The following is a 16,340-nucleotide window of genomic DNA, read 5'->3' as shown; positions in this document are numbered from 1 at the left end:
TGGAATGCTAAATCAGGAATACTTGTTTAGATCTCATGATTTTTTTTTTTAAATTCTAGATGAGTTACTTTGGTTTGCTTTTAGATATTTCTAAATTGAGGTACGTTTCAAAGGTTCTCTTACTAGAAATTACTCCCTCAGTCTCCTCTTAAGATGTGAACAGTACTCTGCCCTCACCAAATGTGAGCAAGTGAACAAGGCAGAAAGGCCAGAGTTCTGGAAATGAGGAGGAGTGGTTCTTTGAGGGTAGATTTCTCAGATGCTGGGAATGGAATGAGTTGATTCTTTTCAGGCAGCACCTTGCTAGTTTTGAAAGCAGTTCTCTGCTTCCAGAGGCTGGAGAGATTTCTCCATCCTGTGGCCAGGTACAGTGGAATTAAACACTCCCTCTCCTAAGGAGGGCTCTGCTTTCCAGTGCTCCCCAAATCCAGCTTTGGCCTTTAAATTGGTGTCATTTAGAACGTATTAAGCAGTGCTGCTTGTTCTACCTCGCTGTGCAAAAATAATTTTGTTTTGCTTTCTGAGCTACGGAGCTGAGAGGAAAAGTTCTGTTGGTGAGGGAGACAAACTTTTAATGGTAAATCTGAGCCCTCCAGCCCAGGCTGGGTGGTGTGGCTGGGGCAGGGGGATTTCAAACATCTGCTTCAACTCAGGCCCTCTCTGAGCCGAGCCCCGGGCACCCGCTGACAAACAATGAACGGCTGAAGGATAACAATGAGTCAGGTGAAAAAAGGAAATTGTTTTCTTGACAATCTGCTGTTGGGCGGGGGGGGGAGGCAAAAGACCCCATAAGAATGAAAAGCCTAGGAGAAAGGGGATAAGTTAACATTAAATGGGCATGTGGTGACAGGGAGGGAAATGGTGGGACAGCTGGAAATGCAGCAGGAGCCTGGAGAAAATCGATACGAGATAAGCGTTCCAGGGGTAGTGCTGTTCATCAGGTGACAGAGTTAAAGGCAGCGAGACACTAAAAGTGAGAAAATATCACTGACCCCCTGCAGTATTGATCAAACAGCTGAGACACTCAAGGCCAAAGTCACTAATAAAGTGAGACATATCAGCAAGAAGCCCATGAGAGCAGATGAGTTGGCTTCTGAAGGTCTTAAAAATAAAAATAAAACATATCTGCAAAAGTTCTTGTTAACCATCTTCTTTGTCTTGTTAAGTGCAAAGGAGACAAAGCAGCTTTGTTGGGAGGCACAGAGGAGAGGCATGAGGCTGGCTGTGTTATTTGAAAACTGAGTGGATTTTGTAGGGAGAGAAAAAAAGGAGGCTGTGGTGCTGGGGAGGGACAGCAGCTCTGCCAGGACAACTGCAGAACCACCTGAGCTTTGGGTCATGGCCCTTAAATGGGTCAGTCTGGTCACCTGAGCACCTGTGGTGACACCTGTGCACATTTACCTCAACACCCTCAAAGCACAAGCCTGAATCAGTTCTCACAGGGAAGACCAGGTGATTTGTGCTCCTTGGTTTTCTCTAACTGCACTGGCTGAGGGAGGCAGGTGAGGACAGGCCTCTGCCAGGACACAGGCATTTCTAATAGGAACAATAATTAAATTAACAGTTTATTCCCTGCCTCCTCCCACTTAAAATCCCTGAAATTGTGCCTGGAGGACTTGATGCTCTCATTTCCTGCTTGAAAGAAGTTCAGGTCAGCTTGTTGTGTTGGTGTAGGCACAACCTGCAGCCATCCTTGACCACCTCATGAACTAAAACTTGCCCCAGAGCTGGATAAGAAGATGTTTGGGCACTGCTGTGTATTGGGAACTGTCCAAATGTTCCAACCCCAAGACACTTCGAAAAGACTTCTAATGGTGAGCAGACAGTGTGAAAGGAGAGATGTAAAAAGAGCAAATGTATTTAAAAGTGTTGCCTGGATAAGGCACCAGAGGAGATGAATGAGGCTGTGTGGTTGGCTACAGGAATAACTTTATTTTTGGGTCTTGGTGTTGCATGTTAAATAAGAAGGAAACCCCCCCACTTCTTGGAATTAGAGGGATCAGGAGAGTCTTTTCACCTCTCCTGTTTTTAATGGGTGCAGCTCCTGAGTGGTTTTTCTCTGCTGGGAAATACCTAACTTAAAGGTTTGATACAGGTCCAGCTAGTCCCTTGCAGGTGTTTGTATTTTAAGTAAATAATTCTTAGATGTGCATCTGTGCAATGAAAAAAAACCCACTAAATTAGAATAGCTCCTTTTGTTTACTATTTTTGTCTTCTAGCAAAACCTTTGCTGTTTCACGCACTTTAGAAATAGGTGAGTTAGGAACTAAATGTTCTGCCTGACCTCTTCAATGCTCAAATTCCCTTTTATTCCAGTTCTTGGTGTGTCTAGGAAGGGCAGTGTCCCAGAACCAGTCAGAAACAACAGAGAGGGTCTGATTAGGTTATTTTGTTGAGCTATTTTAGTTATCCCAGCATTTGCACCATTATCTGTTCACATGAACTGTTATCTTGGTGCACTTTTACCTGCCTTTATCGTGGTTGAATACTGGGAAAACAGAGCTCCTTGGGAAAGAAAAGGAAAAACTCCACCCTTTTGTTAGTTTTTTTATGAAAGATAACTTCCCCTGCCTTCTGTCTTTCCTCTGGCTTTTGCCCCTCTCCCTTGTGGAGCAAAGCAGGAAGGGAAGATGAAATAAATACAGGCTTGCTAAGTGAGGGTGGACGTGAGGTCCCTGCAGTGGTGATGATGTAGAGCCCTGAAAGCATTTGTGCTGTGAATAACTTCAGCTCAGGAACTGCCAGGCCCCAGAGGAGGGACTTCTGGGGAAGAGAAGAGTCCACAAAGGAAGCTGACAGAGGAGATGGGATTTATGTTGCTCAGCTGTAGGGAAGAGAGGTTAAAGGAATTGCTGGATTAACCAGGTTTCTGTGATAGCAGAAACAACTGCACCTTAAAATCCTCTTGGAAGACCCTAAACCCAGAAGACTGTGGTTTTTTTTGTTTGGTGGTTATTTTTTGTGTTGTTGTTTTTATTTTGTATTTTTCCTTTTTTTTTTTAATGGGTAGGGTTACCACTAGAAACGTTTGCAAAATTTAACTGGGACATTGCCCATTTTATAAACAGCAAGGTCAGATAAGCCAGCAAATAGAGATTAATTTAATTAAATCAATATGTGATTGCTAAGCCTCATAAAAAATCTTAAATAAGAACTTTGGAGAGAAAAATAGATTACATTTGCAGGGTATAAAATGGAGCCAGGGTATAAAATGGAGCAACTCTTCATGAAATACTTTTGCAAAGGTTTAGAAAATGATTGACTTCTTCCTCTCCCCATTTCCCCACCCCTTCATGTGATAGAAAAACTGGTGTCTGTTTTGGGATTTTGCTTTTGCTGTTGGATATTCCAGCCTTACAAGTTTGAGCATGTAGTGGGGGAAAAAACCCCAAAAACCAACAAAAACCACTGCAACCCTTTGCACTTGTGGCCCTTCAGAAAGGTAAAATTGTGTTTCTTTTGGTGTTTTCAGATGTTTTCCTTCAACCAGAAGGTTTTTAAAAGCTCAGTGATTCTGGGCATGTGACTGTGGGGTGCACAGGTATTTCTTGCCCACCCTGTTGAGTTTTATATTCTACTGAGCCTGTTAAATTCATAATTTTATTCCCTAGAAAATCAGGTGAGGGGCTTGGGCAGACAGGGAATGTTATGAGGGAGATGACCCTGGAGCAGCCCAGGTGTAGGAAGGTGCTGCTGCACCCAAGAGCAGGCTTTTCTCCCTAAATAGCTGAAGTTAACTCTGCTAGCGGGATCCCACAGGGGTTTTGCTACATCCACTCTTAAAACAAAGAATTTTTCCTTGCCTTTCAAGCACCCACTTTTCCATGCAGCTCGGACATCCCACTCAGCTTGTCTGCAGGTGTTGAGAGGTGCAGGTGAGGATGTGGCTGTGCCACAGCCCCTCTGGAGCCGGGCTCCATCCCATAACTGCTTTATCCTAAAAAAGCTGAGCCACCTCCTCCTGTGCTGCTCACGTGGAGCCTTTCCCTGAGCTCCAGTCCCAGGAGAAGCTGAGGGACACGAGGAGCTGGGCAGTGCCACCCTGAGCAGGGGCTGATGTGCCAGCCCTGGAGTGCCTGTGGGCATGGGAACTGCCAGGTCTAGAGGGGGAGGCACCATGCCCAGCACCACCCTCTATTTGTACTTGTCTAATTATCATTGCTCCTTGCATTTGCTTCCAGTGGGTGAGTAATGGAGGAGGGCTGCAGGGAAGGGATGCTGCAGGGGGATTTGTGGGATGGGGATCCCATCCTGGAGAGGAGGACACGACCTTGCTGAGCATCCAGGGCAGCCCCAGCTGCTGGTGTGTGCTGTTTGCTTGGGAACTGTGGTGAGATTTAAGGTTGTTTTCACCTCTAAGTGCCAGTTATTCATGTTTTAATTTCTAAATATTGAATTTCTAAATATTCCCCAACAAGTGTGGAAACACAAGTAAATCCCTTGCTCTAGGTTATTAGTGAAAATAAAGATGTTAGTGAAAATATTTCTTGGCCTAAAGCTAACAGACTTTAATGGCCAAGAAATCAAGGCCATTTAGTTACAATACACTTCTAGTGTATTGTAATTAAAAAATAGTTGGCTTCTAATTGTAATAGCATAAATGATAACATCTGCATTGTCTCACCCTTCACATGAGTCTAAAAATAGAATAAAAGTTTTTAAAACACCTCTCAATTACCCCATGTCTAAATCATTAAAGGACATAATCTGACAAATAAGCCTACAGTTGTTCTGAAGTGAGCCATTTCCCTGTGAGACCTTCTGAGGTGTAATCCAAGCTGCTGTGCTCATCCTTGATAAGCAAAATCTCCCGATTGTTTCAAGAGTTACTTTAACAAATCAAACTCTTTGTAGCAGTAACTTTCTTTTCTTGGAGCTGAAGATAACTGTGGATTTTTCAAGGCAGCAATCTTTACCCAAAGAGCAGATGTAGCTCTGTAACAACCCTTCCACTGGTGGAGCACATTGGTGTTCAGTAAAGCACATCTGCCCCTGAGGTATGATGGTTTTGTTAGGATATTCCATGGCCTTGTGTGGGCTGGCTGTAATCATGGTGGGAAACAGAACCCTGATGCATCCTTTTTATTTTGTGTGTGTGTGTGTGTGCAGTAACCTGCCTTCAGAGAGCACTGCTTGCTTTTTTCCTCTTGATCAAGAGGTTCCCAGAGTGGTCCTGCTGACTTCCCACAGGGATCCTCCCTGTGCTTTTCTGTGGTGTAATTTGGGCCGTTTCTAGTGAAATGCAAATATTTTGGCCTCCTGGAGATTTATTTACATGGGTGAGGAGAAGACAGGACATTTTGTGAGCGGGGAGAGTGGGGTATTCATTCTTACTATACACAAATAACAAGTCTGGATAGGTCAGAAGATTTAGCCCAGTATCAGTTCAGCCAAGCTTTTGTTAATTTTTATTTGTGTTTGTTTCATCAAGTTCATTGTGATGTCTTTAAACACTTGCAGCAGTCTAAATTTCTGAATTAATAAGGGGGGGTGGAATCCTTTGGCCACATCCAGGTAGCAAAGAACAGTTTGTACCTTTTCTAGCAGAATTTGTATGTGATGCCACAAATCTTCCCCTTGTTTTGTGTGATACTTAAACATCTCAGACAAAGAAAGCTGCACAACTTATAACCTGGCTCTGTCTCACATGTGAGTTACACGTGGAATATTTATAGGTGCAGTGAAGGAATTCCATGGGATATTTATAGATGCAATTCAGGAATTTTATCAAGGCTCATTTTTATTCTGTGGAGCCTGTGCTTTTATGCAGTTTTGCTGGTTTGTTTTATCTTTCTACTTATTTTTTTGCCACCTGATTCCCAAGAAGAGGTTTCTTGACATCTGCACAAGCTCACATCATGCCCTAACATGTGATTATAGGGAATTTCATGCTTATATTGCCCTCTGTGGCTGTGGGGGATCTTGGGCTGTTCTGACAGAGAGGTTTCCACTGTTGAGCAGAGCTGTGCTCAGTGAGGTGGGGCCCTTGAAGACAGTCCAGCACTTGTGCCTCTGCCCTGGGGAGGCAGCAGTGAACCCAGCAGCTGAAACCACCCTTTGGGAAGCTCTTGGTTTCAGTGAAAGCACAGCATCTTCTTACAGTGGAATGAGAAGGAGAATGCTGGGCCTGGATCAAAACCAGAGGGGTCCTACCCCAGCATAACGTGACTTTGTTCTGGTGGCATATCAAGGAGAAGCTTTGGAGGGTGTTTGGAAACCAGTACAGCCAGACCTAGTGTAACCAAACACAGGTTTTCCACAGTAAAAACAAACCCTCTTGGAGACCTTTCCCCTTTAGAGGTGTGTGCTGTGCTCTCTGTAACACCCTGATCCCTGAGAACCATAAATCTACCCCAGGGGACCTCTGAGGCTTGGACAGGGCTGGGAAGCAGTTCTGTTCTTTGTCCTCTGACAGAATAGTCCAGAACTATTGAAATTCATGGTGGGTAGGCATCAAATCAGCATTTCTTTTCCCTTGAGCAGCTTGTTCTGTTAACTGATAAACCTTGTAAAGCAAAGCCATCCTTTCCTCTGGGGACAGGAAGGGTTTTGAAGCTCCAGAAGACTGAAGGTGTATTGTCTCTCACAATCAAAAAATCAATGTGTTCAAGCATAAGAGCTGCTTGTACTTGAGCATTCCTTGGTGAAGGAATGGGAAGATTGTTGGCTGAATTTCCCAGCCATTCCAGCTCGTGGCTGAACTGAACATCCCTGCTCTCCCCTTGCCCCGGTGTGCAGGCAGGTCCTGGTTCAGAGACCTCTGGGGCCACGTTTAATCTGCCCCTTCACTTACCTGATCTGGGAAGGAAAGGAACAAAAGATCCCAGCTCTAAAAGGCCCCAGCTCAAGCCGATCTGAGGGCATGCGATGGGAACGGCCAATTATGATGGGACTATAAAAGATGGCATTACAGCACTGGAAGTATTGATTGAACCTTTTGCCATAGAGACATTGAGAGAGAGAGAAGGAATGAGTGGGAGATCAATATATGCATCTTTAGGCCTATTTATCTCTGGGTGATTTTTCCATTCCCCTTCCTGTTCGATATGGCATAATTTACCTTCATAAAGTGTTCAGCGTCAGGGGTCCATTATCAGAGTAATCAGTTTTGATTAGTAGAGAAAGGGTACAAAATTGTTTAGCCTCTAGATAGAACTGTGAAGAGTGAGTAAACTATGCTTGACAGCACCTAATGCAGTTAGAATGTAGACTTAATTTGATTCCAATTCTTTATGGCTTTCCATGATTTCAAGCATCTATTGGTTTGTTAGAAAAATATAATAGGAAATGGGCTGTGGCAGGTGGGAGGGGAGAGGGAGGAGAGAGATAATTTAAGTTTGCAGGATGCAATTTCCCTCAATATAAACATTCTAATGCAATTTGATGCCTGTTGTGTTTTGGTGCACCCCGCAGGAGCTTTTATTTTTCAGATTTATTTTTAGCACTTTGAGGATACTCAGGGGGTAACCCAGTCTGGAGGGCTGGATGTTTGCCATGAGCTGAGCCTCTGAAACTCTGACCTGCAGCTCAGAGCTGGGAGTCAGGGCTCTTGTCTTTCCTTCCCAGCTCTTTTCCTTGGACGGTGCCGCAGCATTGGCCTCCTCCTAACTTGTGTTTGTTCCTTTTAAAGGGGAGAGGAGAATCCTCTGAAAGGCATTAATGGTGGCAGAGGTCTTGGGGATCCTCTAGGGAAGGAGCTGTCCTTTGGAGTCAGCCATTGATCAGGAGGGGGTTAATGCTGCTGAACACACCTTCAGTGCCAGGGAGAGCCAGCTGGGTTTTACTGGCAATGGCTTCACTCTGCTCCAGCTCTGAGCTCAGCCAGCAGAGCAGTGTGCTGGAAAGGACTGGCTGTTTCCCCAAACTCCTGCAATCAGCTGCTTTGAACCCTCAGTCCATCTCATAGTGCCTGAGGCAGCTGGTGCACAGTGATTCCACCCCTGGCAGTGGGCACAGGGGTCAGTAGGTAAAAACTGACAGGAGTGGGGACAGTCCCTCCACATGGCTGAGCCCTGGCACACCCCTGGCTGTGGTGGGAAGTGATGCTCAGGGCCTGGTGTTTGTAACACCAGGGTGCAGAATTTAGTCCTGAATTCACATCCCAAATGGACAAATCCCCATCCCTGCAGAGCTCTGCTCTTCTCTTACAGTGAACTGACCCAAGGTTTTCACCTCAGCTGGGTCAATAATCACCTGTGCAAAGGCAGGAGATGTGGGAGCAGGGCACCTCCTGCACGCCCATGGCAAGGGGCACAGGGCAGCTGGCTGGGTCATCTGCAGCTGTAAAACTTCATGTGAAGGTGAAATTGATGATAAAACCTGAGTGTGCCAACTCCCATTTCATTTACCTGAGGCTTTTAAACTCTTCCCAGATACCCATCTTGTTCTAAATCCTCCCCCAATTTTTTCCTCTGTTGTTTTTCAAGAGAAGCTGAGGAGTTGGAAGAAAACAAATCAGAATTCTTGAAGTTGGCCAATGAAGTCCAAGAGAGGACCAGCCTGGATCTTGCATCCCAAAAAGCCAAGCTGAGCCTCTGGAGCTCACACCCAGCCAAGCTGAGCCTCTGGAGCTCACACCCAGCCAAGCTGAGCCTCTGGAGCTCACACCCAGCTGGCACAGCTGCCTCTGCCCAGCTGGGAGGATCCCTGGCCACGGGTGAGTTACCAGTAACACTCTGCAGGACATATTTATTCTGGTTTTAGCTATAAAATTAGAGCTTCACAAACCCATCTGAGTAATTGGATCTCCTCTCACAGATCCTGTAATGTTTGGTTTATACCCTCTAGTGACCAGGGCTTTTAATACCTTTAACATTGAAATGGAGACAGTGCTGCTTGTTCCTGTGCTTTTACTGAGCCTTGGGATATTTGGGTTTGTGTTTATTATCCCAGCTCCTGGAGGCAAGGGACTGCATTTCTAGTTTTAGCTATAAAATTAGAGCTTCTCAAACCCATCTGAGTAATAGGATCTCCACTCACAGATCCTGTAATGTTTGGTTTATACCCTCTAGTGACCAGGGCTTTTAATACCTTTAACATTGAAATGGAGACAGTGCTGCTTGTTCCTGTGCTTTTACTGAGCCTTGGGATATTTGGGTTTGTGTTTATTATCCCAGCTCCTGGAGGCAAGGGACTGCAAGAGAACCTTGGCTTTTGTTTGAAGCATTTCTAGTAACTGTGGTTTGTGAGAATGGCTTTAAAATGTGATCTGGCTTCACTGTAAAGACTCAGGGACTAGAAGACAAAGAAAGACTTAAGTTAAAAAAGCACAACAACCCAAATTAATTTTTGAGCTACTTACGTCCTTTTTTTTTTTTTCGGGGTGGACAATATACTCACAATAAATTTATATACACATCATTATATATATGGAGGTGTTCACTTTATTCTCTTTTTTCATTTGGAAAGTTGTGTGTAATGTAAAGAATTGGCAAGCAGCTACCATCAATTACAACAAAAATATTTGAAACTGCTTTCCTCTTGTGATGCTTCACTTGCTCCACATCCAATGCAAGCCAAAGAATGCTGGGCTTGCAAATGACTTTTCATGGTGAATTCATGTCCAGTTGGAAGTGGCTGTAGGAACTTCTGCTACTGGAATTGAGGAAATGCACCTTGGCATCTAAAGGGATGTGCAAGAGGTGGTGAGACCTTGAGTGGTTTGGATATGGTGGTGGCTGGGTGACGACTGTGATCAAAAAAGAACTGTTATCCAAAAAGCCATAACTGTGCCAGTCCTGGTTTTGGGGCTTGTTTGTTTTCTTACAGGCATGAAAATGGTATAAATTAGTTTTTTTGTCTCTTTTTTTTTTTTTTTTTTGTCAGCCATGTTACACTTTGTATGGACAATCAGAGGTAGCTGAAGACTTGCTGTGTGTCAGAGTAGCCTGCTGGGTTGTAAAGACTTGTGAAGAAAACAGAGTTGGTGCAGTTAATTGTCCACAGAAATTTCTTTGCGAGCTGTTTCTGCTCACAGAAATGCTGTTCTCCTCTTTCACTTGGTGAGGAAGCTGTGGTACCTGCCATCTCTGCAGAAGAGTTTTTGATCTCCAAAGTTTTTGGTTTCAGAAGAGAAACAGGCTGAACTTGGGGGGTATTGCTGGAATGGGGCATTTCCCATCACCTTTTATCTGCTCTGCAGCTGGCCTTGCCCCACCATGTAAATGGGAGAATTTTGTGGAGAACATTAACTCCGCTTTTGCAGACCTCTGTCAGAAAGTTCAGCCTCTGTGTGGACGGGCCAGAAGTACTAAAACACAATTTCAGAGCGAACCAGAAGGATTTCCATGACTGGATTTTTGGTCCATAGCCCAGCAGAACCCTTAAACACATGTGCAATCTGAGGGAAGTGTGTAACATCTTAAGTGAATTTGTTTCAGCTGTGTTCACGCCTCTATGTCAAGTACTTCAGATGAAAATTGGGACTATAAAACCCTGCTGGTATGAAAGTTTTTTCTTCTATAAAGTTTAAAGTTGTGTGCAGCAGTATTCCATATCCCAAACTAATAGTTTGCATGTGCGAACCAAAGTATTAAGTTCACAGTTTTTGAGCAAAGCCAATGTTTATGATGTGGCACATCCAGTGTGTCACTTACCTGCTCAAACACAAAGCTGCCTCATATTTTGTGGAATTGGGATCTGTGGGATAGCAAGACTTGCTGCTGCAAAGAGGTTAAATTAATCAAGTTGTTTGAATGGGAGAAATTATTAAGTGATCAAAATATACAGCTCATTTTTGTAGTAAAGTGAAGTGGATGGCTTGCTTATCTCAGTGTCTACATGCATGTATTCCTGCTCTTTCAGGAAATTCATCTCCAGTGCAAATTCACAGATTTCCCATCTTTGGACTAGCATAATTCAGACTTCTGGCTGTGAAAGTGATTCCAGGCGAAGAAACTGGATCCTGTTTAATATCTGAAAGTCTTCGTCTGTGCTGGGGAAGGGTCACCACGTGTTCTGTCAGCAGAGTTACCAGCTTTAAGCAGACACACATATCTGGGGCTGCATGATTTAAAGGGGTAACATTTTTCAGTAGTTAAAAGATGCCAGCTGGGTAAATAAACCCAGACCATCATGCACAAGTCCTCCTGCTTCCCAAAGTTCATTAGAGATAACAAGACTCTTGGCATTTGGATAATAAATCCACGCTCTAAGGGCTGCTGTGTGCAGGTTGAGGAGCTCAGATGGTGACATTAATGGTGCAAATACAATAACATTTGAAAAGAAACTTCTTGGAGGGGAGAGGAGGGAGCAGGAAAGGGCAGCCAAGTGTTGGAGCACTGGGGGGAATTTCACAATTGCACCTCTCTGTGCAGAGCACCCACCACAGACAGACCTGCCACAGGCTGCTGGTTATTTCTGTGTCAGGGAAGAGAGTGTTTGGGGCAGTGAGGTGGGGAATGGGGATGTTCCCTGCCTGAGCTGGTTTGTCTGGCCTCAGCAGTGGGGGCAGATGGGCTCAGGGACTGCCTGGGATGTCACCCCCAGCTCTTCCTTCCTCATCTGCCTCCCTGCAATGGTTTCATTTGCACTGAGTTACCTGCCTGTGTGCTTGGGCTGTGGGTATTTGGCTGTAATCCCAAAATACTTCTTGAAAAGTTTGTGCAGGGGAAAGCTAAAAACCTCCAGAAAAACACTGTGAGATACTCAGTGAGGCAGGGGCTACCTGTGATTTTTGGTAATAAGCTGCTTTTTGTTGCTTTAGTACTAATTACCAACTCCTCCATCAGATTCAGAAACTGTGTTACATCTATGATCTGTTCTGATCTGATAGCACCTGTGCAACAGTGTTCTCCTTGGCCAGCAGAGCAAAAAAAAAAAAAAAAAAAAGAACAAATGTAATTTTGAAAGTTTCTTCAGTGAGAAGAGGGAGAGAATCAGATGTGGGCTGAGGAAAGTGGGGGAACCAACACTGCTGCCCTGCCAGGGCTCCTCACAGGTCAGTGCTGACTCTGGGTTTAGAGCCAGCTCTCCTGGCTTTGCTGAGAGCTGTGAAAATGTCTTTAAACTTAAATTTTTATTTTTATTGTTCTGGAGAGCAAGAGACATGCTAGCACAGACTGATTTGTTTTCAGCCATGAGAAATAGTGAATTTACCTATAAAATGCTCCAAACTGTTTTATCTCAGAAAAATGTTAATTGTTTGAAAGCTTCATGCTTTTGTACAAGGAGCTTTATTGGCGTTCATCTGTAATTTAGCAAATGTTAAAACCAAAATCCTTAATCCAAAATCAAAACCATCTAGACATAATGGAAAAAAAAGCCAAACAATGGATGATTAAATCTCTGCATTGCTTAGAAATAGTCACAAAACAGCTCCCTATGCCTGCTAGCTGGGCAACAATTTTGCCACGACAGGATTGAAAGTTTGGGAGGGTCAGAAGCTTGGTTTGCTGCAGGCAAAGCAGGTGCTTTTATAAATTGCTCTGGAGTGTTTGCAGAGTACTTGTGAGGATATCAGCTTCACCTGGACTCATCTTCTGTGGCCCACATCCAGCTTTTTGACTCTCGCCTTCTGTGTATTGCAGCTGAATTAATTAATTTTAAAAAATCTATCTTTTCCTCCTTAAATTTTAGACCAAGTGTGGTTAGCAGTGTGGATGGCAATTCACACACAAGCTAACACTGTAGGCCTCCCCCCAGTTTATAAGTCACTTTTGGCAAAAGCAACCTGTGCCAAGTGTGATCTGCTCTCTGATCAGGTTACAGCTGAGGAAAGAGCCTCAATTAAGTTTTCATCTCATAGGACTATGGTGGAAAATAGAATCAAACTTAGCAGATAAATGAATAAAATCTCAAGGACAATGACAGAATAAACAAGTCTGCTAAGCAATTTGGTAAGAGGAAAATCTGGCACCTCTTGTCTAAGGAGAAAATGTGAGGAGGAAATCTGTGCAGTCCTGAAGTGTCTTTATATGAGGGAGAAGCTCTGGCAGAGGCAGCTGTGGTGCCTCTCGTGGTGGTTTGGTGGTGGACTTGGCAGTGCTGGGTTAATGGCTGGACTTGGTGCTCTCAACAGGTCCTTTCCAACCTTAGTGATTTTGTAATTCTGTGATTCCAAGCTGCTTTGAAATGTCAAGCACCGGATTCAGATTCTCTGCCTAAATAAAGTGTGTTATACTAGAGAGAGATGGATTCTTGGACAGTCCAGGCAAGGTTTTCAATTGCTGGATGTCCTCTGTCACTACAGCTGCTATCCCAAATGCCCAGCTGAGTCCTTTTGGATCTTTGAAATACCCACTTTGGAGATTATCTATCCCCAAAATACATGGGGCCTCTGGGCCAGTCACAATAGGATGTTTCTTCCACTCATTTCCAGTCAGGCTCAACTCAGCTTCCACCAAAGTAAAATCCTGTGATCCTCCTGTCATGCCAGCAATAGAAACAGTTTCTGTCCCCACATGTCTGGGTGGGATTAATGTGCACTGCACAGCAGTATCAACTAAAGCTTTATATTCTTGTGGTTCAGATGTGCCAGGCCAATGAATCCACACAGTCCAAAAAACAAGGTTTTCCCTAGCCTCTACCTGGCTAGGCACTCTGTATTTGTGCAGAGTGATGCTCCAATTTATTAATATGCTGCTGAAGTTTCATATTCTTGCTTTCCTCTATGTTCTCAGAAGGTTGATTTATTATATTATGATATTTTATGAAAAGAAACTATACTAAACTATAGAGAAAGGATACATCAGAAGCTTAACAAGAATGAATGATAAAAACTTGTGAGACTCAGAGTCCAACACAGCTGATGGTAATTGGTCATTAAGAAAAAACAATTCACATGGAACCAATCAAACAAGTACCTGTTGGTAAACGATCTTCAGACTACATTCTAAAGTAATCAGATAATTATTGTTTTCATCCTCTTCTGAGGCTTCTGAGCTTCCCAGGAGAAGAAATCCTGGTGAAGGGATTTTTGACAGTGACACTCCTGTGCCACCTTGAGCTCCTCAGCAATGGCTTCATGTGCTTGCACACTCATCTCTGGAGGAACTGGCTCTTTTAGAATGTCATCCATCAGCTCTTCAGAATGCTGAAAATCCTCAAAATTATAATCTGGATTTATTAGCGGCACAAGGCGAGACCTTAGCTGGAAAGAACAAGTTGGAGTGCTTATGCTCTTGAGGCTTTCTCTATGTAGCTTGAGAGACTTCTCAAGTGCTTGTGTGCTTTGGTGGCCTCCAGAATGTTTTCAAGATGCTGGTTTGCTTTCTGAAGGGATTGAAGCTCTGGTTCCAGTTTCATCTGTTTTTTTCTTGGTTAGCTCTTTAAATTCTTTGTATTCTTGCTTTGAAAGGGCTCATCAGCCCCTCTAGAAATCTCAGCCCTCATTCTAGAGAAGCTGCAGACTGTACAGGGGAAGCTTAGCAGATTGAATACCAGAAAGATGGTCTCTTCAACATTCAGGGGAAACTGAACATTCTCTAATAGGGATGTAAGAGATTCAGAGGAGCAGAAGGAAAGCAAAGGCTGAAAAGCCTCATCCCCTGCTCCTCCTCTAACAAACTGGGTGCATAACCATAGCCATGAACCATTCATACCTGGAACAGACCCCAGGACCTTTATAAACTTCCTACAAGTCATTACCACCAAGCCCAGCCCAATAACTATTCTGGTTGCTGCCTCTCTACTGCAAAAACTATGTATGAGGGACAATACTGGAGGTATTCCTGGACAAGAAAATAAACCTAGGGACCAGAAAAACATGCAGGCCTCCACCCCAAGAGCCATTATGAATTCAAACAACACGGCTACTACCTGCCTTATCCCAATAGAGAGTAATTGCAACGAAAATGCAATCAGAACAGGGTTTTTTCTACTCGCTTGAGCCACACATTGGGAGGCAATTGTTTATCCTGATTTAGGGCAAATTTGGGAGAAAACCTCCAAAGGAGACCCCTTCCAGAAAGCAAATCCACATGGCCACTCCCCACAACCAGTTTGGAAAGGATTTCCTCAGGGAGAAGTGGAAAAAATCCTGTTCATTTAACGGGCAAAGCACAGAAAATGAGCAATACCAAAACTCATTCACTGCTCTGAAGAGATGGCAAATTCAGAAAGTCTCTCCTGTGCGTGGTCGCTCTGTTATCAATCCCTCTGGCACTGGGAAAGGCTGCTGCCCCGAGTAAGCCCTGGTGGGCCACAAAGTGCAAGCTCTCGGTGTTCCCATGTCCCAGTCTGGAGGAGGTTCAAACAGTTCCCAGGAAAGGGAAAGGAGAAAAAAAAGTCCAGGGAACTTCTCTGCCTCAGCTAACCAAACTAACTAAAAAGCAAAGTACTATGGGACAGACTTAATGTTTATGTGGGTGCTAGCTGTTTGTCACCCAGGAACGGATTGTTATGTTAACAAACTGCTCACACCAGGATTGTTTCCACGTGGGAACTTGCAAACCGCTAGCTACTGATCTAACAGAGTAAGCCTAATTCTGTGAGGCCTTTCTTTTAGAATTTTTCTACCTTACTGCAACAAAGCTGTGCAGAGCAGAATGTGTTTTCTCACCCTGCTGTGAGTGATCCATCTCTTCCTGCCACTCCAACCCCACTGGAGCTGGCTCTAATGCTCTGCTGTCCATGGCAGTGCTGAAATGGCCAACACGAGCCCAAATCACACAGTTTAGGAGACAAGGAGGTGAGTGCAGTGCTCTGGCTTTGCTTGGTGAGATGCCAGGAGATTCCCTCCTTCTAGTCCTCGCTGATTTAAATGGAGATTGGAGAAATGCTAAGAACCATGCCATACTTCCCAAGGAAAATGTGTGTTCAGGCTGGTGTGCAGGGCCTTTTCCAGAGGCAGTGCTGCTCTCAGACAGTTATGGCATTTCCTGAGGTTATGATCCCACATTTGGAGTTATCCCCAGACCATCAGCCTGTAATCAGCCCACGTTCAGCTGGTCCAGAGCCCCTCTCAGGAGCTCTTGGCAGGATTTGGAGGGAGCCAAGTTATGGTGTTATGGGCCAGGAGCAAATGGCAGGACGGGCCCTTTATTTCTGGGGGGTGAGGAGAGTAAGGGGGCTCACAAAAATAAATATATTTAATAGCACAGAATGAAACAACAAATTGAAATTGTGCTGAAATCCAATTCTGGGGTTTTATAATCCACAGAAACTTATTAACTTCAGAGACCTCTGCTAGCTAGGGGGGAAGAAGTGAACTTTCTACTCCATCCCCAAAACAGAGAGAATTTAGAGCACTTTTATGGTGCATTTTAGGACAATGACCTGGGCAATGTGTTCAGCTGCTTTGCTTGCCTCATAAAACCCAGTGTTTATACAGTCCTGGAATCAATCCTGTTCTCTTTGGGGCTTTCCAGAGCAGGGACTTCCAGCAGAAGCACTTTATGACA

General features: G+C 44.2%; 1 long non-coding RNA gene across 1 annotated transcript; it reads left to right on the top strand.

Annotated features, from left to right (window-relative positions):
- Positions 1–1,645: 1,645 nt before the first annotated feature.
- On the top strand, positions 1,646–9,913 carry LOC120511330. The gene is made up of 3 exons (XR_005629699.1): positions 1,646–1,814; positions 8,427–8,656; positions 9,826–9,913. It is a non-coding gene; the product is annotated as an uncharacterized LOC120511330 (long non-coding RNA).
- The last annotated feature ends 6,427 nt before the right edge of the window (positions 9,914–16,340 follow it).

This window comes from Passer montanus, unplaced genomic scaffold, assembly GCF_014805655.1.
Source record: "Passer montanus isolate IOZ18808 unplaced genomic scaffold, ASM1480565v1 scaffold64, whole genome shotgun sequence".
NCBI lineage: Eukaryota > Metazoa > Chordata > Aves > Passeriformes > Passeridae > Passer > Passer montanus.
Note: the sequence above shows the minus strand (reverse complement) of the source record. Positions and strands in the feature narration are given on the sequence as shown.